The sequence below is a fragment of the Pimephales promelas genome, chromosome 19, assembly GCF_988280905.1.
Source record: "Pimephales promelas chromosome 19, fPimPro1.hap1.1, whole genome shotgun sequence".
Taxonomy (NCBI): domain Eukaryota; kingdom Metazoa; phylum Chordata; class Actinopteri; order Cypriniformes; family Leuciscidae; genus Pimephales; species Pimephales promelas.
In genome coordinates this window covers 18,036,495-18,062,925 of record NC_142787.1, presented here as the reverse complement: position 1 = coordinate 18,062,925, position 26,431 = coordinate 18,036,495, and the positions used below count along the sequence as shown (strand labels likewise).

Here is a 26,431-nt window from a genome sequence, read left to right as displayed (position 1 = left end):
TAAAAATGTGCACAATCATGCTTATTGGATCCATATGCAAATTTCATAACATGGAATTTTCCTACCATAAGAGTTGATTAGATTGTGAAAACTCATAAAGTCTCTCTATGATAGGTTGCAGTCATGGAAGTGCTAAAAGTGAAATCAGCTGAAAATGTTTTTCAAAAAGTTTTCAGGAGCAGAGCAAGTTACAGTGTGAAAGATTATGCAGTATAGGTTTTTTTTTTTTTTTTCTGGACTAGCGTGATTTTCTCAAAATATGACCAGTAATGTATATTCGGAAATTGAATGAGATCCCATGTTGACATCCATTTTGATTTCATGTTGACATTACTCTATATTTAAAATGTTGTTGCAACTCGTGATGGCAGTAGATGCCTCAAACAAAATTAAGGATAATATTTGGCTTCAATATCTCAGAAAAGATTAATCTTTCCCATAGCGTAAGCCAGCTTGCACAATATGAGAGAACCCCCTTTGTAAGAGAAATGTATATTAATGTCTCTAAACAGACTTTAAACGTGAATATGTGTTAAACGCTGATGGCGTTCACATGCGCATTAAGAATTTATTCTATATAGTTACGTGCGTTTGAATACATGTGCGCAGGTTTGTAATACAAAACCAGGCCTGTTAATTTTATAATGATTACCGACCTAGTCCTCAGCACATCCTTAATTAATTTTAATTGTTCATAGAAGAATTAAAGTCACCATGAAATCAAAACTGACCAACCTTGATTTTTTATGTAATTTAATAGCCGTGCACATCATTATTTAAAGGGTAACTCAACCCCTGGTCAGAGCCTGACTCCACCCACTGGCAATATTTGAAAAATGCTGAAAGTGGGTAGACCCGTGATTCAAAAGCACACTCTCTTTAGACATGTTCACATTAGCAGATGAGATCTCTATCTTTTCATACAGATTACATAAACAGAGAATATTTGTTTTTGTTTTGAATTAGATAATTTAATAGCAGAGACGTAAATATTTATAAAGATATATTGCTCATACCTGGGTGAATTGTATTTGCTTTGTTTTTGTTTAAGTTTAGGGACATGCTCCTGAAAAAAAGTTCACAGAGACGGAGAGGCAGAAAGCATTCCTGGTTTATTTTCTTTATTTTACAAAAGCACAACGTTTTGTTACGATTGTTAGTGGACACATAAAAAAGAAGGCATTTCACAACTTATTTTTTTTATATATTTCTTAAGTCTGGATGCCCATAAATGATGGAGTATTTTAGGTCTATTTTACTGCTATGTGAAAAAAAAATCCAGCAAAACGCGGAATCTCTACTATTCTCTGATGACGTGTTAACTGGCACGAGGGATTGCAACCCCTTGCGTGAGATTGATGTCATGTGATTGCAACCTTTCACAGCAATAGACCTTTTTCACAAAAACCGGAAATACGTAATCGTTGTGGAAACGGAGTTCCCGTCAACTGTTAACACATCAGGAAAACCTACTCTGGGAGGAGAAAATTGATCAGAGAGTCTTCAAAACTTCGAAAAAATGTAAACTTGTCATGGTCCAGTTGTTGATGACTTTGTAAAATGCTGTGGTGATGCTTGTCTGCAGCTGATTTATCTAAGACCAAAGATATGATATTGATTTTAGAACTGAAGCTCATTCTTCCCAATATACGTTAATTAAAGGTAAGAAGGTGGAGTGTGTGGAAAGTTATTAATATTTAGAGAGTATTATTTACAATAAACTACATTTTGATGTGAATACCAGAAATAAGTCTGTCAGTTTTATTCAACAGTTATCCTGAATTTTTTGCACTGCTGTTGCTATAGAACGATCAAAGATGAAGAAAAATTATACAAATATTAATTTATTCCTTGTACACTCAGATTGTTAAATACTCAGAATGGTATATATTAATATTTTAAATGTATATGCAGCCCACTGTTGTGTGTTCTTATTTATCTTGTTTTATATTGTGGTGTATATTTTATGTGCTTATTTCGCTGGATACAAATATCTTAATACAGTTGAACATGAACTAACGTTACTTCAAAAATACGCAAATCATAAAACATAAAAAATAAACAAACAATGACGGCTTATTAGTGAATGGTGACATGAGAAGGACAGAAGATCACAGGATCAATAACATCCCGCTAGATTGCCTGAATCCATTTCCGTCGAACTTCATCGACAGGGAACTGACGAGGGAAGAAATGAAAACGACAGGTATGGCTGCTTTTGGGAATAACAAAAAAGATCGGTACGCAACAACTCTCACTAGTTGCCTTCGGCGCTATCTGTTATGAATGGAGCGGAAGAAGATTACCACGACAATTGCGTATTTCCGGTCACAAATACGGAAGTTGTGAGAAAGGTCTATGGCAAACCACAACCATCCAATCATCGATGGACAAAAAATTGAGTCCCGTCCTACATTTTTTTTTTTTCACTGTCTTCCTACGAGTCCACACTTTCATGACATAATGCCACATTGACTGTTCGGTAGAAGTTTGTGCAAAGTCTCAGTGGGGCCTCGACAGAAGTGCACATCAAGGGCGCATAATGGTGACCGCAAGCACACTTCTAAACCTAAAATGGGAAATGGGACACCCTACGGTCTTGTGGATTTTTCACGGCAGCCATTGTAAGTCCACAAGAGTGCAAATACATGATGTGTACCACCAGGAGGACCACCACACGTCACAAGAGGGAAGCGAATACCATAGGGAAATTTCATGCTGACTTTAACTTTCTTTCTGAATATTTTTTTTTTCCACCTGATCTTTCTGGATGGTGCTGGACTGAGGGAAGGAGTAAAGGGAATAACCAAAAGTATTAGATTCATTTTACACTGCACCACTGCAGGATTACAGCATTCAGCGTGTGAACAACATTACATACTGGGAAATTAAATTTCAACAGTGTTCTGTTTTTCTGGACTCAAGTTTCAAAATTGATGCGCTACAATGGATCGAACTGTTCATAGAGCATTCTCTGCTTGAGAGGACGTTGCTTCTTATGACATCAGCCTGGTGTTTGAGCACGAGCTATGCTTGAGAGGAACTGACTGGACTATGATCTTGGTGGTTAGCCCAGCAAACTAATCATGGCTGTAGGGGGAGCACATGTTTCTGTGGAAAGCTCTGGAATTGCAGGGTATGAAGAAGCAGTTTGAGCTATGGAGTTTACCTTCGGTTGCATCAGCTCATAGCTTGATTTTTTTTTAAAGCTTATTAGGTAAACAGTTATATTTGTTTGTTGTACTTTATACTCACAATTCATTAACAAATTGCCTGGGTGCTTTGAATTTGCATTGGGAACCAATATTTCTGGATTTTTGGAGCAAAATATGTCTGTCAAGCTGCATCTACGCTGCAAGGATTTATGCTCAGATTCAACATTTGTTTTTGACTCATCGGTTTACATTCACTTAAGACATACAGATGTGAGGGACTTTTAAAAATATATATTTTCTAATCTGTGCATTTTATATGAATATCTTACATGACATACACTTCTACACATTTAAATTGGAAAAAAAGAAAAAAATGGATAAAAGTGTTTAGAAATATATTAGATGGCTATATATGATTTATTGTATATTTAAAAAACAGGCTGAATTAGATCCCAGTGGTGAGCGGTGACCTATTTAACCGGGTATGCTGGATGGCGTCTTATGTCAAAAATGCACCTTATGCAGATACGTTGGATGGGTTTATAATAAGTGAGACACTCGTGTTCGTAGAGTGTTAGCTACTCAGTTGCTTACTTTTAATGACACATAGCAACACAGTTAAAAGTATTCCTAAATACTTTTAACTTTAAAAGGGGTTGGGTTTGCAACATATGCTGTATTTTTCGCTAGGTGGCACTAATTTTGCATAAACTTCATACTTCACTTTTAAACTGACTGCTTTCCCTGCGCATGAAATCGGCCATTTGCCAGTAAACCAATAAGAATGCGAGAGTGACTGGAATGGCAGTTGCATACGTATTACCAACATTTTATCATGTAAGCTTTATGGTACACATCAAACAAGCGACTTTATAGTAATGTATTGTGTTATTAATTACTGAGACCACTAATGACTTGGGTATGCAGAGCATTCACAGCTTATATGGGCCGCACACCCCTGAAAAAACTTGTTGTCCTGTTGTTTTTGCTGTTTACACACTTGCGAGTGTGTGTACATGATCCAATTTGTGCCACTGGAGAATCTGGAATTGGTTGACAGTGTAAATGCAGCTTTAGTAGTGGAACAATTTTTGAGGAGTTTGACACTTTTTCATTGTGAACATTAAATGTGTTGCCTTGTAATGCATTGATTGAGTACCAGCACCACCTGCCTTGAATTTGATTGCTTTTCTTGCTCTACAGCACTAAAAAGTGCAATCTTATCACCAAAACTGTCCTGCCATAGACCACAGGGGCCTTTTTGAATCTCTCCTTTACTTATTTTCCCACTTCTATTAAAAGGATCTCAGAGTACTAATTTAATCAAACCGATCTCCAATATGTGCTCTGATTGAAGGGTTTAGACAAGCCTGCTGAAAAGAGCTTTGACTTAGAGCTTAGAAAAGAACTGGTGCTGGTCTGACTGGTGGACCAGGAAAACTTGGTCAACCAGCATGGATTTTTTCATGATACTGATTGACCAAGGAAGTCAAGGTAGTTAACCAATTGGTTCTCAAATCTTGGTCACTTAGGCTGAATCCAAAATCGCCCCTTAAACCCTCAATCACTATTCCCTATGTTAGTCCACTAACATAGTTCACTTGAAGAAATTGATGAAAATGAGTGAGCAAATTAGGACAGCCATTGAGCATACATTGGCTGTACGCTCGTTATTGCGGTGCATTGTGGGATTGAATGAGTGCACTCAATAATGTCCACTATGGTTTCGGACATCACTACAAATGGCTATCTACTGAAATAATTCCCTATTTCAGGGTATGGGGGGTGATTTTGGATTCAGCCTTGGTCTCTTGTTCACAAAAGTACAAAGCTAAAAGACAATTCAGAACATTTTAAAAAGTTCACAGCATTTTTTTACAATTGCCAATATATAATTTAGTCTCATTTAAGCTAAGTTAATAAAAAAATATATATTAAATACAACTTTTATCACCAAGAACCACTGGGTTAACCTTCAGTAGCTTATCAGGTACTGGCATCCAAAACTCATACTGTACTGGTGACCAGATATGCTGGTCTTTTCAACAGGGTGAGCACCATGCGAGAGGAGAGGCCGGGCCAAGAGCTGCCCTTATTTTTTTTTTTTTAAGGTTGTCAATTATGCACGGTAGCCACCCGCTGCCATATGTCACTGTCAATTCCATTTGCCAGCTTCGTGCGCCGGTGTGCCGGTTTTGTGTGTGTTAAATAATGCAGTGGAGAAAGGTCAGAGGAGATGCAGAAAGGGCGGATTCTCGACTCGATTGTGAAGGTTTGCGTGCGGCTTGCAATACCAGCGTTAATTCACAGATCAGTTCCAATAATAAAATGCATATTGTAAATGTCAAACAGAGGCAGGCCAGGAGTAATCCACCTCTGCTGGGAAATAATAGATAGTCTCCAGGCTTATTTCAGAGTATTCCACTGGAGAAAGAGACAAAAGCCAACTTTATATTGCTGCAGCGCCAATGTTAGATCAATCTTTAGAGTCAGAGATTACACTATAAATCTTCCTTAGCATTTGCATACTTCCTCCGAGTGTACCTCTCTCGAGCGAGCAAGAAAGTCTAACAAAGAATTCTCCGATGAGATGGATGAAGTGTCATACTCCCCGAGGCATAAAACAGCATCAATGGGAATGTCACAGACAGTGTGGGTAACCGAAAGGGCATCGGAAGGTGCCCACGAGACAATTAAGTGCATAGCGCATCGTTTTCCTTTAACCGTAAAAAATTATTGCAACGATCAAGAGAAGGTGACAGCAACAAATATCCCAGGGTTCGTGTATGTGTGACGCTCACTCCCGTCGCCGAGATCAGAAGAGCTGAAGGTGAACGTGAGTCATTTTCCTACATTATCAGAGCTTGTTTGGCAGCAATGTCAGAGGCAAAGACGCATCCTCCCTTTATCCTGAGGGCCTCTTCATCACACCACGTGGCAGGGGAGGTGGCGGAGAGGGAGTGGGAAAATGACGAACTGCCTATTGTGTAATTAATGGGGACTGTGTTGATTTCCGCAGATAATTTAGCACGCTTGTGAGCGTTTGACTCCTGATCTCCATTTACCCTCCTTTATGGGCTTGGAATTGCTGGTGTAGAGTGTTAACCTTGGGTGAGTGTTGCACAGACACTCGCTCGACACACACCTGCATGTTATCGCTCTCATGTGTTTGAGGGACGGATAAAAAACATCATTTAAGAATTCACCCGCTTTCAATTCAAAGTGAATTGGCCACACCCAGTGGATGTTGAAAATTTTCTTTTAATGACCGGAAGAACTTAATAAATTGCAAAGAAATTCAGTTCAGAAGTAAATATCTATAGAATTACAATTCTGCATCATGTGTATCTCAATTGAAATGTAAATGTATGAAGTACATCATTCACTTAATTTAGTTTTGAATGCCTGGTGTATTTAGCTTGTTTATTTTGTGTGGATTGAGCAGCACTTTCTTGGTCTCCTTCCCTCTGTCCAGCCCCTGAGCCGCATGACAGATGTCAGGAGAATTTTAATGAAGCCTGGGTTCAAACCAGGCCCTTTTGGGCACATACCATTTAAACTCTTTATCCATACTTGAAAGTGACCCTGTTGCCACATGGCATGTCTTGCTATGAAAAAATTATCAGCTATAATTTAAATGGAATTGTCTCTGAAGATCTAATCTGCGGTAAAGTAATGGTATGCATATTTTGCCTGGAGATGGAATTAAAAATGCTTAGAGGTCTGTGAAGCGGGAGTGAAGGGAGCAACTGGTGATAAGGTCTGTGGTAGTTTCAAACAGGCTTCAGCGTCACCCTGCGCTAAACAAATGTTACAACCTCTCTGGTGACTTTCAGTGGTTTTAAATGTGTGGAGATGAGCTCTGAGAGCTCACTGTTATGTCATGGATTGTCACATAAGCTGCATTTCTCAATAATCTTGACAAGGGAACCTCTAGTAAGTAAGTTTTTGCATTTGACATTTATTCATCATTTATTCCTTATACATCATTTATTCCTTTGCTCATCACACTCACTCCCGGTTTCAGAGACAAGGCTTAAAGGGTCATTCCACCTCTGGAAAGATGAATGTGTATTTAAAATGGGTAATTTATCTATCTGTGAAATTATTTTTGAATTTGGAGCTTTCTAGATTGAGAAAAGCCATAAAATGCATTTTTGGCTTATGTGGATGAAAGACAACAACTCCCAGAATGCACTTGCTTCGCTGCCCTAGGAGGCCACACCTACCGGTAACAGCGCAGTAGTTAAACAACAAGTCTAGGTTAGTCTAGTGAGTCTCCGTGATGAGTCTGCACGAAAATGTGTTTCGAGATCGACCAAAATGTCCAGCATTCGGCTATTGGATTCTACAGTCGCCATTCATCATGTTTACTGTGGCGAGCAGGACGAGTGAGGGCCGTGTGGAGAACGACGCGAGGCTGGTGGCGTGATTACCGATGAGCGACACCTGTGAGACTTAAGTTAGCTACCGGTCTCGTTTCTATTAAAACATATGCGAGAGCGGAGACTCTGTCAACAGATCAAATCCAAGTTTGTAGCGAAGCTTTCCCCATCCTGAAAACGCTACGCCGATATTGATCTTTGTTTTATTTCTCTGTTTTTTTCCAAAGCCTGCTTGCTTAAGTAGGTCTGTTTACATTTTTTGGGATTTTCTGTACTCAACAATCTATAATCATGAACCATGATGACTGAACACCACAACAGCTGTGTCCGAGATATTCATAGATATGCATACGTGCCTCATTAGCGGCCCATATGCCTACGTATAGTGGCCCATTGAAACGGCCGCTAATCAGGGCCGTTGATTTGCTCTCAGCTCAGGTAAAACAGTTGTTCTTTTCGAATTTATATTACTTGTTATTTGGCAAGCAAGTGCAGTGACTTAAGTAACAATGGTAATTTACCCGATGATAGTTTAGGAATGTTAAACAAGACTTTGTGCTTCTCCAAGGCTGAGCATCTCAGATGTTTGCCAATTACTGTGGCAATACATATTTAATTACTTGTTGCTCCTTTTACATTTATTTATATAGTTGGCTTCCCAAATGGGTGTTCGCTGGCTTCTAATGAGGGAACGCAGCACTCTGGATAGGGTAAATGATAACGACTATCAAACCTTACGGCAAATGCGTAAATCTCATTTGCATATAGTTACATATTTTTTCCCAACCACGAGTGATGGAAATCCTCGATTGGTGAAGGGTGATGTTGTAGGGCATTTACATCAAAATATCAGTATTCCTTACACTAATAGGACTTGCGCTTTTCTATGCGACACATACCCCTTGACCAGCGGTATTCCTCTGTTGTCAGCTGTGCCCTGAATATGTGTGTAGCATTTTAGTAGATCTGCCCATCCTAGTGGCCCGTCTAAGGGTGACTGGCTCCGTTTAATTAAAACCCACACACACACGGTGAAGCACGACCATGCAACAGCCTGCATAAATAATTCACAGGCTGAGGTACGGTTTTGGGCTTTCTGTAATGAGCTGAAAGCTAGCCGCGGGGAGCTAAACAAACTCGTCCGAGCGCTTCATCAGAGGCCCAACCTTGGCATGGATGGCGCAGGATTCCAAATGTTTGTCCCACCACGTAAGCCATGCGAAACTCCTGCTACCTGCGGTGCAGCTGCCGATAAAGCCCTAATTCTTATGTAAAACTCTGACTTGACTCAACTGTGGCAGCGAAAGTCTGACAACGGTACTCTCAACCTCGCCACGAGAAGCTCATTAAAGTGCCTGCCACACAATGTCCCTCACGGTGGCAATTTGGTCTGGTCTCAAATCCTAGCCAGAGGTGAAACGGCCCTTTAATGAATGAAGCATTTTACCCAATGGTAGCACATTGAAAGCCAAGTTTTTAAGCTTTGAAAATGTGCCAACGCGACTATACTAGATAATGCCCACAAAAAAAACAAAACAAAAAAACATCTCTGCACTTATTAATTGCAATGAGACGTCTAACAAGATTGTTTTCTTGTCCAAAACAGATTATCCAGGCGCAAGATCAATGTGCATTTCGGTCGCTATTTGAAACAGACTCTTTGTCAAAACTGCAATTATCCATCATGATGCCATCATAAAATTTCCAGATTTAAAGGGAATCGGACAGAAAAGAAAAGAAAAGCCGAAAAAAGAAGATGGATCATCACAAAAAGAGGAGAAAAAAATCTGTCAAGGGTATTATGGAAGCGGCTCAAAAAGGGAGCCATACATCAAAGCGGCAGACAGCCATTTGTTAGAGAGGAATAATAGCTGTGATACATGTCAGCCCCTGTGACCTGGGGAAACAATAAAGCAGGTTTGGAACTGCCTAAGAGCAATGACCTTGTGCCGTTGAATCCAGCCCAAAAATAAAAAAGAGATGGAAGGTGGAGAAACAATTACAATCTATATAAAGTCTGATCCTGTCCTCTACTACTCACTGGGGGCAGAGAAGATTGCTGTCTGGTCCGCTTTAAAAAGCCTCTTTTCCAGCAGACAGTAAGCATGGAAGTTGCGATGTTTGACGACTTGTTCCTCAACCATCTAAAAATTGGGCCCGAAATCACTTCTAAGTCGCCTGGAATTAAAGCTATTTTATGTTCGAGTTCAGGCATGGATTGTGAGCAAGGCAGAATTACTTCAAACGATGATGTAGATGTAGATCCTAATGTATCCTGTCACGCAAGCGCTTGTGGGACATCCTTGGTGTTGCACGGCTGAGAGCAAGTGCTAAAACAACCCATAGACATAATAAGATTTCTTATGAATTTCAAGTGTCCCTCACTTCAGAGTTCAGTGGATCAGCTCTCAAAGAGCTTTCACATGTAAAAGCTAGTTTGAGGTTAGAGTGAAAGTTGTGTTATGAATAACATATGATCACTTAATCCTTTTTTTATAAGGTAAGAAGCAATGTGAACAATCTCAATGTACAAAAACACACAAACACACACCTGAATTTGAAATGAATGAGGGCATGTACATCATGGCAGCCTTTTCAGCTTTGAGCAAACTATTCCTTTGCTCCATATTTAATTGGTTTTTGATAAGTCTCGAGGGTTTTAGTCTCAGGCCTGTCATTTCAGTGTGAATGAGAAACTTTTGGAAAACGCCCGAAAACGCTAGTGTGGACGGAAAGTGGTTTTAAATCGAAAACGCTATTTTTAAATCTATCCGGATTAATGACGACGTAGCCTCAGATTGCATGAATACTGGCTTCATAGAACTTTGATTTGAGGTAGCAAGTATTTTGGACCCAACGGTTGGGCTGTTGCCTTTTTCCATACTGGCGAAGGTTTCCGAGCAGAAAATTCCATCTCTTTTCCACCGGAGATTGTAAGGACAAATCAAAAAGACCCATTCACCCGGCAGAGGACAAAAGACACCCACGCAAAGCATACTTTGTGCCATCCAGATAAAGGTCTGTGGAAATGGCAGAGCCCGACTGGCATTCACACAGTGACAAGAGGGCGAAAGGTGTGAAAGAAGCCATTGAGGAGCATCTCCCTCCGCTGAATGGAAGGATAAGGGTCTTCAGCGGGAATGAAAGTAGCAGAGCACAGGGCTCCGACATGTCATTGGAAATGAATGAGAAAAACGCGAAGCACTAATCTCTGTGTGTGCATGTCATCACTTAGTGTAAAATCACAATGCCGTGCATCTAACTGCAATAATACCGGGCAGCAGAGCCTTTCTTTTGAAGGTATGGCAGGGTCAAATGTAGATTTATTTGTTTGAATGCTTCAGCGGGCATTGAGATAGATCTCACTTAATGGTCTGATGGGCATCCAAAAATACCTGCTCCCATAAAAGCAACCCTACTAAGACAGACCATTGTTCTCTTTCTCAAATAAAGGCCCTAGTAATTAATAGCCATTTTATTGAATCACACAACCATGCTCAGAGATTATAAATGAATTAATTATGAGACAATGGAGCCTACAGCCAGTTTTCTTGGGCCTATTTCGGCGTGCTCCGGACTCCCCAGAGGATTCTGGGAAGTCTTCGAGATTAAACACATGTAAGAACTTGTGCAGTCACAACTACAAGGAAGCACGTACTCGTGAACTTACTCAAGGTGAAAACTATTACCGAAGCCTGGCCGGCAATAAATTTCGATTGATTCTTCATATGAGCAACTTCTTCCAGATAAGCCCTGGAGCTGCTAAGATAATGATTTTTTTTTTTGCATGTGCAAGTCCATTCTCAGGCCTTCACAACATCAGAGACGGACAAAAGAGTTTGCACCCAGTAGTTGGTCCAAGTGCTCAGGAATGTGACACAGAGTTTGTGTGGTTATTTGCTCTCTGACATGGGATCCGGGCTTTTAATAATTAACGAAGAGACAGGAATAGAGTAAAGCGAACAGAAACTATCATTGAGAAGGGAAACTGTTGCCAAGAACCAAGGAAAAGCACAGATAAACTATTTTCGACATCTCATTATATCACCTAAATTGTATGGTTAACATTAACTTTGGCAAAATGTTCACAGACTATATCTTAGTGAATTAGAGAATAGTCAATTTGAAGAACTTTGATTTCCCACTGGAAATCACAGTACAATTTTGGATTTTGTCTGTAGAGATAATTCTTGGCTGCTTTGTTGTGGTGTTTTAATTACTTAAAGTTGACATGAAATCAAAACTGATGCTATTGACTTTCTTAATATACATTCCTGGTCTTATTTGTGCACATTCTTTCAAAGAAAGTGCCTTCTTTAATCATTCATCAAAACGTAGAAACCTATTCTGCCACTAAAATCACAATCTTTCTGTCATCACCAAGCCATTTATTTTATTGGAATCAAGTCCCACCCTACATTAATTTCCCCGTTGAATTAGTCGATACAGTACATAACATTACAGAAGCAAAATGGGTGTGGACTACATTTAAATAAAAACAGCCATATTTCCTCCCTTTCTCTTTCACTGATATCAGTGGGCATGGCATTCGTTGATTGGTGTGGCTGTTGGATATGTGATGTACTAGGAAGCTGGCGAGAATCTGCCCTCATAGGTCGTTGATATCATTAGCGTACGGGCCAAAGTGGTAAGGCGGGACGGCAGTCAATCTGGGCGGCTTGACTTTGTGTTTATTGGAGACGTTTGCTGAGGGACAATGCTTCATAAATACTTGTCACACATGATATACAGGAAAGCATAAAGACAAGAAAAAAAAATAGATTTCATTTTTCTGATATTTTGACTTATTATCATATTTGAAGGACACTCTTGTCGAAGAAAGATGTCTTTTTTTGAGAACACCTAAAACTTATTTAAAATGAAATCTTTGAAAATTATGAGAAGAAAACATCTATTGACTTGACTTTAAATACCACTTCCTAAAGTCAATTAGTAATATACTTTTATTTTGACTTTTTTCGTACTCTATTTAGCTTTTTTTAAGATATTTATTGTTTGTTTGAGGTTTATTGGGTTTAACAAGTAATAATACGTTGGTGCATATATATATATATATATATATATATATAAACATTCTTTTCAAGTCTATTAAATAATACAACAATAAAGTCTCTAAGTATATCAATCTCTCCAATCTCAACTCACAATGAGCTGTTTTATATTGTGTTTATGAGGCCTTTGCACGTATACAAGGTGAAAGTGCAGGACGGTACCCGAGTCGAATATTCCTCCTTGGATTATTAGATGAAACACCTTCATACGGAGAGCAATATTAGCGCACCATCTGGTGGGTGCCGTCCTTTGCTGTGTGGCCGGGGCGACTAATATTTCTCCAAAGAAAAATTATAGAACAGAGGCATAGAGATGTGAAGGACGTGCGCAAGGTGGAGAGGAGGGATGAATGGAGGGAAAGAGGGGGGCAAAGGAGTTATCTGTGCCTTCAGTCTAAAAACCCGCAACACGTGCGTCAAATAAATTCATCACCCAGTGAGGATGTCTTGTTCTGACACTAATTTTAGGTCCAGAGCAGTGGGTAATGAACATATTCTATGACAAATGGTGAAATCTTGCATCCGGTGCATTTGTTGGGCCTATTTGCATTCTCCGGTTTGCCTCCACAACACCTGGTGTCTGGGGTTTGAGTGTGCCGTGAAAGAAGGCGTCTGAGAATAGAATGGCATTAGACTGTTCGGTTATGACAGTGGAATTGTTCGCTTCGCCTTGTTTCGACTGAGCGCTTTGTTTTAATTTGAGATCTTAGAGACAAGGGCAAATGGTGAGTGGCTGTGTATAAAATTTCCAGAAAACCCAAGAGCACTATACAGTTATAGAGTGTTGTTATATCTCTGAGGAAGATTTTCCGGGAAAGTGTTCTCTGTGGTCTCAGACATTTTAGTACCCAATGAACTCTTCTAATAATTGAATATGATGTGTTGTAATTTAAGAAAGTATTTGTATTTGTTGGTCAAAGCAGGCTTTTAAAAATAAGCTGTAGTCAATCTCAGACACTCCATTTTTTGTTTTAATTGTGACTATTGTTTATTGGAACAGGGTGGAAAGTGGAAATTAATAAACCAATATTTAAAGAAAAATATCAAATGTTTGACCCATTTGTGTTCTGCTTTATATTATAAGTGGCTTTAAATACTATACACTTACATCGAAAAATAAGTACAATGTACTTATTGTGTTCAGGTTGTATTGTAAAACTATTTTGCTGCTATTGAGGAGTGATACAGGTAAGGTTAGGGTCAGCTGTGGTGGTATGATGTGTAAGGGAAGGGGCAACAGTGTAATTACAAATGTAATTACATAAATTAATTACAGCTGTAATTACATGCAGGTATTTTCAAAATATAAGTACAGTGTGAAAACAATAATCCATTGTATCAAATTATTAATTTCAATGTAAGTGCATAGTACTTAAAGCCACTTAATATAAAGTGGGACCTCATTACATGTTTAAAAGTTTGGGGTAATAGCCTTTACAAATATCTACTTTTTGATCAATGTAATAATTGGTAAAAAAAAAAGTATTTTTTTTTTTTTTTAAAGAAAGAAAGAAAAAACCTACTGACCCCAAACTTTTGAACAGTAGTATACCAAAGCAGAGAATATAGCATTTTGCAAACTTTTTTAATAGTGATATTACACTAATCCATGTTTGGGTCAAATATGGACAACCCCCCGCCCAAAAAAAAAAAAATTGGTTTACATATTTAAATTAATGTTTAAACCCAGCACTTGTGTTTGTCCCCGATTTGAGCCAAACATGGGTTGAAACAGCAGCATTTTTTTTAAGTGCATTATTATTATTTCTCAGCCAATCAATATTGTTCTCCTTCAGGGTGAGCCAAAATAAACCTTGTGAAAGTTGTAGCAGCACACTTCCCAAGAAAATAAGTCATTCAGGCAGGTGTTTCTGTCACGTGTTGCCATTTTATCACGGGTGCCATCTTGACAGTCTCCCTCGGCAACACTCTGATAATGGTTATTAACACAAAAACACACAAAAAATCCATATTCCACAACTTGCTGTTTGTCAGTTTGACAGCTCTCCGCATTAACGATGGCGTCAGCCCGCAGGATGTAAAGCAATTACTTTGAGACTCTCAATTAATGAGCTTCCCAAAACTGTTGTCATTGTTATTATAGAACCTTATCAGACGTTTCCAGGGTTCTTTATTTCCCTCTCTGAAAAAGAAACTGTGTATTTCCAGTGGATCATTGGCATTTTCACTCATTATTTTATCAATGCATTTTGGAGTTTTAGGTTGGCATTGCCAAATTTTCCAGCACATACGCATGGTCAGTCTTGGGTCAAATAGGTGATTTGTGAAATTGTCACCTTTTTCGGATTATGAATTTCATCTTAATTTGTGTACTATAACACCTTTGAACTAGACAAACTTCTACATGAATTATAGATTTAGATGTTCTCATTCATAAATCCTTTATAAACGTATTTGTGCGTAACTCATAATTTATTCCAAGTGACATGTTGGATAATTTTCATCTCAGTATTTTTTTCTTATATAGACATGAAGATGTAATGATTATCCAACACTTTTCAAGAAACATGTTTTCATCTGGAGCATCCAAAGTCTTTGATGTCTTTACCTGGTATATCTTGATGAAATACATATTTTGAAATACGTAAGTTTAAATCTGTTTTATCTCTCTTTAAATCCCCGTAAAGTGTAAGACTAATCATAAGTTGGAGTAGCACATGTTTCACAAAGTTTCACCAAGTTTGAATCATTTGGCTCATCTACAACCTATCACGTTCATTTTCGTGTGTTTCTTATTAAACACGTTTATTTACTGAATTACTTATGTGGAAAAACTAACATGTTAAAATAAACTTGTATCACTTTCTTTCTTTTGCGGAACATAAAACAAGGTATTTTGAAAAATGTTGGAAATGAGACTGTTTTGGTTACCATTGACTTGACATTGACAAACAAAATAAGAAAGAAAGCATTAGGCTACAGATATGAAACGATGATGACAGAATTTTCATTTTTATGTGAACTATCCCTTTAATACCCATTTAAAACCTATTAATGTCATTGCATTATTTATTGTATGCAGTTGTAATTGCAGTGTAAATGCATTAATGCCACCTTTGAGCTGCAATAAACAATCTGTAATAGAGCTGCATGATTAATCGTTAAACGATTGTGATCTCTATTCAAACACCCACGCGGTCTTATTCCAAAATGATTCACCTGTGTATTAAACCTTTGACAAAATCATGCTGGAACATTTGAATCTGTGTTCACGCTTCCTCTGACATGTTTGAAACCGCTAGAAAATAACAGTGAACTATTGTTATTTCTCTGTTACAAATATTCAGATGATCACAGAAAGTACTGGGATTCAATTTTATAGTTCGTATATGAACTTTGATGTCTATGATAACCATCAAAATAGAGTTTTGGAAAGTAACTTATTTATACAACAATATATAGGCCTATGAATAACAATTGTGTTGATTACGTTGGTGACAAGTGGCTGTTAAAATATATATATATATATATATTTTTCATTGAATCAGAGACATTCGTTCAAAAACAATTCATCCACTATGATCAATCATATAGCTCTAGTATGTAATATCTAAATAAAAATAAATAAAAATAAATAAATCATGGCCATTATTGCCTAAAAGTTTGTGTAATAAATTCTATGTTAAATCAAATAAAATATTTGTTTCGAAAGCTACTTTTTTTGTAATGTTTATCCAATGGTTTTCTCACACTTATGACTTGAATTGATCTTTTGGGGGTAATTTTTTCAGCCAAATTTGATGTGTGATTAATTTGTTTAATTAATCTGCACATCATGTAATATATTTATCATTTGACAAACCCAATACTGTATATAACATTTTAGCAATACCATTTTTAAAATAACTTGAATTACTACAATTTAGTCATTCATTTCGATTCTAGAAAAATTCCAGAATTATTTTTGATGAGAAATTACACTCTCATAGTTTAATTGCTATGAGAAAATGGCATTTGTTAGCTTCCTATCTTTGATCATGTGATTTTCGTTAATTTATTAAAAGATATGCTTATGGAACAAACAAGATGTCTCTTAACTGTCAACATATTATCAAATACACTGATGTTATCCCAAAAATTGCATGGAATGCATTTCTTTTTCTGTGTGCCAACAGAAGAGATGAAACAGTGTTTCTCTGATTCATGAGTTGTGTAAAGCAATGCTATTTGTACAAAAGCTTTCCTTTCAGTCCAGGCTCGAATTGTCAGAGCGTTTGTGGGTTGTTCTGGCAGCCTCCAGTTAAAGGTCTTACTTTGACAGTTTTTGCCCTCGGCCATCGGCCTGCTCACAATCTATCTTCTCATTCTCTTTAGATCAATCCTCTTTTATCTTGTTCCTTGGCATGGCATCATGATTTTCTTTATTTCATCAACTGATTGCTTATCTCTTTTCTTAAGATGTCTTATTGTTTTTTCCCTGTGGCAATTTTCTGAGGTGGTGACGTAGTCAGAATGGAGTCTTGTCAGTAAACTATTAGAATCTGCTCATAATAATCTCAATGATTTATTCACAAAATTGCTTCACAGAGTGTCAGCCCATCTTTACTATCTGGCATGACTCCATATACTTCATCATTGTCACTCATAACATGCACCTGCGATTAAACCCCAAAATACTTATCAATCCCCGAAGCGACCGCATGCCTTTCTGCCCATACCGTGACCCGTTTCAGCTCAGGTCATTCTTATTCAAATCAGGTCAGGGAACTCAGAGGCAATACCACGCGCATTAGCAGGTCGTGTGTGTCCGTCAGTCAGTAAGTGTATGCACTTTGACTGAATACCTTATTAGTAGAGTTGTCCTGTGGTTCATGCACTGAAAAATTAGAATGGTTAAATGGACCGAGGGCTCCCGGGGCCTTATACAATCAGGCAGGCTAAATGAGGCACCCATATGTGGGGGTGGGGTGGGGGAATGTTGAAAAAAACCTTAACTCAAAAGTGCTGACACAGCCAAAAACACAAAGATCTCTTTTTCCCTCCAAATTAGCAGAGTTATGGTGCCCGTTGATGCCAATCTAATTGCAGCTAAATTTGACGGGACTTAATGTGTCCTGGTGGAAAATTAAATTTCATGAATTACAGATATAAGCCATAGAATGAAAGGCCAATTAAGGAAGCAGATTGATGAATTGATTAAGTTCAGCATTATTGGTTGTAAAAAATAAATAAAAATAAACATATAAAGATGTTGACCGGCAGCTTCAAGGGAAAGTTCACCTACTGAAAATTCTGTCATTATTTACTCACCTCATGTCTTTTCAAACTTATGACTTTCTTCTGAATAATTGAATAACCATTTTTGTCTGTACAATGACATTGGACCCTTCTGACTTTTATTGAATGGGCCAAAAAAGAAAAGTGTTCCACAGGTAAAATAAAGTCAGAAAGATTTTTTTTTTTTTCTTTTTTATCCTTTAGGCTCTTGACGTATTTTCTGTCCAAACAATTAAATTCAGAAGGGTTCAGTTCTTTTTTGGACCCCATTGACTTTCATTGTATATTTCACAATCTTCTTTTGTGTTCCGCAAAAGTCAACATTAGAATTTTCATTTTATACCCCTTTAAGAGGAGCTTTGAACTCACGTGTTTAGGTCAACTCAGGTTTTTGAAATGGTCTACGAGTTTGTCATCGGAATTTGGTTAATTTGGTTGTTGTAAAACCCTTTTTCGGAACTTGACCTTAGTCAACAAACCTGAGTATGTTTGAAATATATTTGAGAACATTAGGCTGCGTTCGTGGACCTCAGTACAGTTAAACTGGTATAAAACCAACCCGGCCTGATTTGCAGAAGTGAACTGCTAATAATAATGTTTCATTTGTTGGACTGGCACACAATCATCATTTCCCAGAAGATTTACATGAATAAAAAACATTTTTGACGCCTTCTCCCTCTGAGTAGGCAGTGGTAAACAGCTGCTGCTAGTACTCACGTTGGTATTGATGACGCAAATGTACCACAGTTTGGAGCCAAATCATATAATGTGAAAAGAGACCTGCGGGGGAGGAGGGTGGAATCGAAATTGGGTTTAGGCCAAGCAGTCGAACCAAATGTGAAAACATGGCTCCATTACAGAGCATATCTTGGCATGGTTTGCAACTAAAATAACTAGTGCTGCTACTAACTCCACTATATTTTTCAGTGGTGTGACGGTAGTTCGGCTGTTTTCAAAACACTGCATGGTAAATGTTTGTAATGTCAAATTGTCGTTTAATATCAGATTGTATTGCTCACAAAGCTTTACTAAACCATTATCTTCTCTCAACTATACGATTGGAAAATGTGATCCATTCTTGCCAATTGTTTGGTCTTTAATGTTCCTCTTTATTAGCCTAGAAATCTAGACGCACCCTAGCGGCAGCAAAAATCATTTCGCTGCCAGTGTGGTCTAGCAACTCTTAATAAATGTTTTAGCTGTGAAAACCCAACTCCGGACGGGCCAATCACATCGTGTATAGAGTCGGTGGGCGGGCTTAACATAATGACGACAGAGTTGCGACGTTCAGAGCAAGCTTGGACATATTCGGTTTGAAGTCGTTCATCCTCGGATGCGGCACCGTAAGCGCTCTTACAAAAAAGCTGGGGCGAAACGATCAACTTGTCATTTTTGAGTGCTCGTGTCGACGCGTCGAGTATAAAGGCTTTATGTACTCCGTGTCGGCACACGCTCTGATCGGTAAAGGCAGACCTCTCCCGAATCTCTGAAACACCACTACTCCGCCTCCGTTTTCCTCGTAACCTGATATTGGTATTTAAACATTCTCTATGATATTTTTTTTTTTTTAATGAAAAAAAATGTCTCTTACTCTCTCATACACACACACACACACTCACATACTGTATCTTTCTCTCACACACATATGTAGGAGTTATAAACTCTTTAGACTTTTAATGATTAGTGTTTTATTTTTAAAGTTTGTGGGTCATGTATAAAACAAACAAAAAAATTTCCCTAATTTTGGGGATGGATTCTGGGAAATCTCTCTTGTTCCCAGACCAAACATTTTGATGTAAGTCTGGCATGCCAGGCTACCACTTTATCAAGTGTTTAAATGTCTGAATTATAGTGAATCATGTTTTTAAGTGTTGCGTCCCCATCCGGGACGGGGCACATCAAAATATAGTAAGTAGCTCCTTCCCGACACTCTCACGACTCAGCTGTTCCTTCCGGTGTTTCGGGGGCAGCGGTATTCAGAGAAATGCTAAATATTCGGTTGTCTGCTGTGTCCTAGGATAAAGGGATATTTAACGCAACACCATGGAACTTTTCCTCTTCGGTCGCCCTACTGGTTGGAAATTAAATTGTCGTAAATAATTTAGACTACCGCAGCCTACCGTCGCACACACGCTCGTTGTTTATCCAGCACCGGTTTTGGAATGAACAATGTCCACATGTTACATGATTTCATGAAAGGATGATGTATTGCGACATCAGAAACGAAGAAAAACGAAATAATGACTATTGTAGCGCTTGACGTGAAGCAGACGAATTTTGTAGTTCTTTTTGTGGCAAGGTTACTACCCGAACCTCTGAGTTCCGTAGTGGCAGTAAAAGCAATACAGATCCCGTCAGGCTATGACAGAAGTGCCTTTCACCGTGTTATGACTTGTTGAACCACTGATAAGATTTTGGAAACATTATTTTAAGGTAAACAAATGTTACATAGTGTTGCTTTAACACTTACTCATCAAGACGCTGAGTCACAAGACATTGTGTCACCAGACAACACAGTCTCATCTCATTGGGGCGCATTTTGACCATACGTCAATATCCGCCTTATTAGGGCCCCCTTAAACGTCGGTAGATGGCGATCCCGGGCTGTCATACAACTGACGCTTTACCTTTAACGTCAGTTAGGTGACGGGTTAGGTTTAGGGTTAGGTTTAGGTATGGGATAGAGTTAGGATCCCATAACCTCATCTACCGACGTTTAAGGGGGCCCTAAAAAGGCGAATGTTGACGTATGGTCAAAAGACGTCCCAAAACGTCAGTTATATGACGTCTTGGGATGAGACCGGGTTGCACCAGACGTTGCGTCGAAATTTGTGCCCCTTTCAGAGAAGGTGTCAATGTGGAAACTACTGCCTAATATCTCCATGGGTTTTGAGAACCATAGGAAAAGGCCACAGAATACAGTTTGCCCACCGTCCTCCTCGTTCAAACTCTGCTGGACAAAAGGGGCCATAGAACATGTGTAACGGAGGCCAGCTAGTAGTTGCTGTGCGAGTAAACCTCACTCCCCGATCTCAATAGGCGCTCTAGCGACAGACGCTAGAGGCTGCAGTCTTTAGCCTCCTTGCTAGAGCGTCCGACTCTCACGCCGGAGACCCGGGTTCGAGGCCCGCTCGGAGCGGGGCGAGTAGGACCCGGGTGTGAGGGGTTACACATGTTCCCCTCCCAGACAGTCAGGTTATTACAGACACTATTTTCCTGCCCCCAAAACAAAATGGAGGGAGAAGGTCCAATTCTAGACCTTCGAGATTTGAACTGTTCATTGTTCAAAAACTTTTGTTAAAAATAGCATAAAGGCACTTTTTCACATGCTTGTGAGTGAAGCTTGAATGACAGCTTTATAAAAGTAAGGGACCATACATTACTGTTTTGCCTTCGATCATTGTTATGTTTTATAATGTTTTAGTAGTTCAGATTAAACAGCACTTGGGTATTAGCTCGATAACATCTCCGGCAAACTTTTGCAGGTGTACTGTAATCTTCTAGTTTTCCTTTTCGGTGGGATTAAAGATATCTTCGGGGGCCTGGCAACACTTTGTGACCTTTCAAGTAAACAATTGGAGTGATAGCATTTTCACTTGTTTCAGCCTTAATCTTAACTGTGTTTTTGGACTCGTGACATTCTCTATATGAGATAAAGTGCTCTCTTAGCTTTTCATTTCAGCCCACTCACCAGCAGTGGGAAGTTCCCATGAGCCCGCTTGTTTGGGCAGAGCCAGAAGCAATGCGATTTTTCTCTCTCTCTCTCACTCGCGTTCTCTTCCTCTCCCTTTCCGACTAAAACTCTGCTGTGTGCTGATAACCCAGGATCTACCTCTCTACATGTGTAATCTTCTGTAAATAATATGTGGTGTACATTGTGTTCCAGGTACTTCATTTCAAGGAGGATTTTGTCCCTTCTGTTCTGTCACATTGCCAAGGATGCCGCCTATGCTATCTGCCTATAAGCCTCTGCATATTAGACTGCTAAACACATTACAATTTAACTTATTTGGCACGGACATACAGCAAGTAATCCTGCGTTATATATCTAATCAAATTCTTCTTTCCAGTTAAATCCCTTTTAAACACGAGCAGCACATCTGATGCGGCGCGTCAAGAGAGACGTGTAAGACAAGTTATTATAACGATGACAAGAACGGCGGATTTGACGGTTATTCAGTCAAACAGTGCGAGGATGGAGATCGGCGCTCGTCTCTCAAGAGAGGTCAAAGTCTCATTGGTGCAATTTAACTTCACCGCTCATGTGAAATTGATTTTTGATTGATCTACTCGAATCCATATGTCAGATTTGATTTGCATTTCCAAAACCTGGAAATTTTTGAACCTATTTTCAGCCACCTCAGAGAATGTAAAGCTAATTGACGCTTGCTTTGCACAACCCTATACTGATTTTCGTCAATTTGGCGAGGAACATTGATTACATGTCACAACATGCTGATAACTAGCGCTGGAATCAATGAAAATCAAACAAGTTTTTACCCAGAAGGCTTAAAGAGCGAGAGCGTCCCGTCTAATTCCCTCCCAAACCTCATTCACTTGCGCAGAGCTGCTAGGATTTGATTTAAGGCTAAGAATGACCATGCCGACTCGAGCTGCACATCCAGTGGGACAATAAAATAAAATCAGAGATTAGTTTTTCTCAGCCGCTGAAAAATCAGCCTTGACATCCTCATTTCCTGTTGAGTTGACATCAAGACCCTCATTATATATTGATAAAAATTAATCTACCTAAAAAGAAGTCGGGCACTTGGCTATGAAATGTTCAAAATAATGAGTTTCTGAAATCAGAGCCTCTCAGAGGCTTATGGGTAATGATAGATAGAGGAACGTTTGCTTCCATCCATGAGTGACACAAAAGCTCAGTCGTATTTACTGGATGTGTATGGTTAGAATAACGGCGGGCTCTTTGACGAGCAGCTGGATTTATTTTGGCTACCGTGCAGAAAAAGAAATGAAAAATCGAACAAAGCCGTATTGATGTTTTTTTAAACGCTTTGCTGGATTATTCTTTTCACCATAAACACCAGCCTTGAATCCTCATTCCCATTTATACAACACTTCCAGGCAGTTTTCACCGCTGACAAATGATGTCAGATATCAATCCGAAGGCCAAAAGTTCAAAGCGGTTGACGACATGTCCCATTTGTGCCTTTTTAGCATCGAAGGCATTCCATCTTTTATACAACATTCATAATAAAGTATTGTACTAGTCTGCATCAGGTGATTAACTGTGACCTTGATGTTAAAATCACTTTCTTTTGCATCAAAAACTGCTCACCTAAATCTCTTTCGGCTCTGTCTCAAACAACAAAACATTTCATGAGCCAGGGACTGCGAGCTTTTGCATCAGAGAGAAGCCTCAGATCCGCCACTGCAACATCACTCTTAATTTCACATGAACACGTCACGCCGACATATCCGCGAGCCGATGACGTGTACCAGAGATTGAACAATAGAGTGGGTGTCACCGTGAGATCTCGAGATTTGATTTCTGCATGCCAGATGAAAGGGAATTGTGGGTTGAGAAGGTGCGTAGTGTGTAATGCTGAAAACCATGAGGCTTTTGTTTCTTGAGCATTTCGGTACATCAGATTCTCTCTCCGGGCTCTATTAAATTACACGGAGCTCAAAGTGACTTTGCTTCAGATATCCCATAAATTCAAAGGGAAATTATGTAGGAAGGTGGAGGAAGGGGAACCACCTTCGCGTAATCGCATCATCCGTCGTAATGATTCGAGATCGACTGATGCGCGTTATCATAATGACAACAACAGTTATTTCTTTATTTAAAATAAGTTTTGTAATCAATTATAATAATAATAAAAAATAATTTTTAATAATTTTTAATTCATCAAAATAAATAATTGTGGTTGTTTGAATTTTTTTGTAATATTTATAAGATAATAATATATGTAACAATAATACTATTTTTGTCGATTGCATAACGAAAAAGATCACTACGATAATAAAAATATTAAAAATATATTGATTTTACGTGTGGGTGAAATAAATGCGCACAAAGAAGGAGATAGCGAAACAATTTCGGATGAAATAAACAAGGAACACTCAAGAGGTTGCAGGAGATTAAATCCAACACAACCACATTAACATAGACATTGACATAAACAATACCGGACCAAGAAACTGAGGAAATTAAGGGTATAAAGCAGGGAGATAATGAGTAGAACAGAAACAGGTGTGTAAGAACTAATTAACAGCCAGGGAAACACAGGAAAATGGGAAACGATCAAACCGAGATGAAAACAAACTATTAAACCGAGCATAACCGTTACAATTGGTCTGTCTCTGAAGATTATAAAATCCTGAGCATTGAACATGACCAAGGAAACTGCTTTTATTATAATCACTATGTGTGTGTGTTTTATTTTTTTTTCTCATATCACTCAAATTTGCATTTAAATGCGTGTTCTTGACAGACACTTTCTCTCTAAAGCAACTTTACAAAGCAGTGTTTTCATTCAAAACCTGAATTTTACAAATGGCCCCAGGCTGGGATGCATGGGAGCAGGTAGATTCTGACAAATGTGATACCTTTTTCATCTCTCCAGTGGACTTCTTTTATCACTTTATTTGTATCCGTAGCTCTCTGATCTTATTTATTTATTTTTTCCCCCCTTAAATCCATTCCACGGCAGGGTTCTGTTGTTCCTCCTTCCGCCCCTCAGGATTACTGTGGATCTAATGACACTTCTAGGTCCTCAATCACTGGCACCATTGAATGGTTTAAACCCTTTTTGGTCTTAGTCTGGGCATCTGGAGAGCTGAATATGGCTTACAGTGCCGACCCAATTCCTGCAGGGATGATTGCATCACTCGCTCCTTTCCGAAAGGGCCGGGTCCAATGTTCTCAGGACAGATTTCTTTTGAAACGTTGGCTCTGCCTGTCAGATTCTTTCTCTCTTTTTTTGATCCACTTTTTCATTCGTCCCTCCTGTCGTTTCTCTTTTCAGCTATATCCTGAAGCGTGTTTTTACTGGTTGAGTGAATCTCACAGAAGCTGTCAAGGTTATATTCCACTCCAAAATTAAGATTTTTTTTTTTCTACTTAGATTAGTAACTATTTTATTCCATACTGGGATTTTCTTTACTGTGATGCAATAAAACAATGTAAAATATTTCTACATAGTAGAAATATTTTTGGTACAGCCTTTAATGAATCACCACTGAAAATTGAAAACACTTAATCATCCTATTATATACTGTATAATATAATAAATTATATTAATGTTCCCAAATATAATCAAAGAAAAATATAAATTTATTTATTGTTACGTTTTATTGGATTGTGGGATTAATTGTGCCCTGGACATGTTTTTTTTTTGTGTGAGATTCCCTGAGTTATTACCACAAATTTTATTAACCTGGGTAATTCCCAATCTAATTTATGCATTCAATCTTAATGATTTTCATAGATTTGAAGGAAATTATAATACGCCTGCCTTGTTTTATTGATATGTTCTCAGACATGTTTACACATTCTCCTGAGAATTTTCTCCAGATGACAAATTAGCATTGTGGAATGTTATTATTATGCCATTTTTTTGTGGTTTAGTGATCTAAAACAAAAAAAGAAAAAGAAGAAAACATTGTTTCAACTGGTGAAGTATTTATGCATAATAAGCAGTTTTTCACTGTACAGCCTAAATCATGCTCAATTACTGACATTGTTGTAAATTTGTTTTCATGGGTGGATTTATTACCATTCTGAGTATTCCTTCCTTTATAGGATTTTTTTTTTTCTGCTGGATTTGGTAAAGTGGACAGGGAATGTGACAAGCATGCAAACATGAAATCTGAGTGTCTAAAGCACTATAGAAAGAATCTTGCCATCCTTTTAACAAACGCTTCCAGATATTCAATGTGATCCGTTTTATGACTCAAGCTCTCTCTCTCTCTCTCTGTGATTTTTCTTTACAAATCCCTCCTAACGTTTCGTAATGCCATAAATCACAAAGTCTTCGTCACCATAACCCATTCTTGTAATGTGGCCCTGCCAAAAAAAATGGTCTGTCATTTCTATGGTTAAATTCAATCCTGTCCACTTGAACATGCATCGACAGGGACCCAATGGGACGGGGACGTCATTCATCAACACTGAGTTGCCGCGGAGGCCTATATGTGTGCTTGTGTGTGTGTGTGTGTCTGCATTGCCCAGATTCCCTCTTTCTTAGACGCAGAGGGGAAGATGATGGGAACGGGACGTGAGCAGCAAAGCAATCGAGCGTTTAAGCCCCCCGTCAGACGGCGTGAGATTAGGATTTTTTTCTCTTCTCTTTTTCACAGAGGGAAAAAGAACACAAGCGTTTGCTGTTTCGCTTTCTCGAGTCTGTTCCTCCGCTAACCCCCCCATCCCCCCCGTCGAGCTCCAATACCGCCAATTTCAAGGTCGCAGTGGGGCAGGATGCTGGATAAAGTGAAGAGGAGGTCAGGTCATACACTTGTAAATCCACCCCTGCCTGTTTGTCTTCCCTTTCCTCATCATTTAAGACACACAACAAGGGCTGAGATTTAGAGGGGATGGATGATGAGCCAGTCGCTG

At 38.7% G+C, this 26,431-nt stretch overlaps 1 protein-coding gene across 18 annotated transcripts in view; it reads left to right on the top strand.

Moving 5' to 3' along the window:
• The window catches only part of LOC148970791 (uncharacterized), a 264,684-nt gene that overhangs the window by 129,246 nt on the left and 109,007 nt on the right, over positions 1-26,431 (top strand). Inside the window, exon 6 of one of the 18 annotated variants that reach the window (XM_089123682.1) lies at positions 1,052-1,695. The exons of the other annotated variants lie outside the window; for them this stretch is intronic. The gene's annotated coding sequence lies outside the window, so the exon portion shown is untranslated. Of the gene's footprint in view, positions 1-1,051; positions 1,696-26,431 lie in introns of those variants that run through there. 18 annotated transcript variants of the gene reach the window in all.